The following is a 1,111-nucleotide window of genomic DNA, read 5'->3' as shown; positions in this document are numbered from 1 at the left end:
CACTTGTAGCACGAGTTTGTGGCATTTGCACCGCAAATGACTATTATGCAGATGTTTGTCCTTCTCTCTTGGAGCCCAAAACTGGTGACCATCCTGAGGCCTATGCTGCAAATATTTACAACAACAGACCTCAACAACAACAACATAATTATGATCCTTCATCAAGCAGATACAACCCTGGTTGGAGGAATCATCCGAATCTTAGATGGTCTGATCCTTCACAGCCTCATCCAGGGCCACCATTTCAGAATAATAATGTTGCACAAAATAGACCATATGTACCTCCCCCAATCCAACAGTGGAGGCAACAACAAGTGAATAACAATGCTGCTCCTGCATCTAGTGAACCTTGATTAGAAAAATTGGTGAGACAAATGACATTGCAACATATGCAATTCCAACAAGAGACTAGAGCTTCCATTCAGAGACAAGAGTCCTCCATTCAAAATTTGACCACCCACATGGGGCAGATGGCTACTTCATTAAACACATTGCACTCTCAGAATTCTGATAAGTTGCCTTCCCAAACTGTGGTCAATCCGAAGAATGTGAGTGCCATCACTCTAAGGCCATGCAAACAGAATGAAGTTGATCTAGCTGCATCAAAAATGAAGCAACCTGTTTTAAAAGATACTGACAACACTAGTGAACAAATTCTTGCTAGTGAACCTTCCACAAGTGTTGCACAACCATCTTCCATTCCTCTTCCATTTCCTCCAAGAGCCATTCAAAGTAAGAAGATGGAAGACATAGACAAGGAGATCTTGGACACATTTAGAAAGGTAGAGGTGAACATACCTTTTCTTGGTGCAATCAAACCAATTCCAAGATCTGCAAAATTTCTAAAGGAGTTGTGCACTCACAAGAGGAGGCTCAAAGGTAATGAGAGGATCAACTTGGGCAGAAATGTTTCAGCACTAATAGGTAAACCTGTTCCTCACATTCCTGAAAAATGTAAGGACCCAGGTACATTTGTTGTACCTTGCATAATAGGTAATAGCAAATTTGAGAATGCCATGCTAGATCTAGGTGCTTCGATTAATGTTATGCCTATGTCCGTTTCATGTCTCTTTCACTTGGACCTATGCAACCCACTGGGGTAGTGATTCAA

This window comes from Lupinus angustifolius, chromosome LG13 (genome assembly GCF_001865875.1).
Source record: "Lupinus angustifolius cultivar Tanjil chromosome LG13, LupAngTanjil_v1.0, whole genome shotgun sequence".
NCBI classification, from domain to species: Eukaryota; Viridiplantae; Streptophyta; class Magnoliopsida; order Fabales; family Fabaceae; genus Lupinus; species Lupinus angustifolius.
This window is presented reverse-complemented; position numbering follows the sequence as displayed.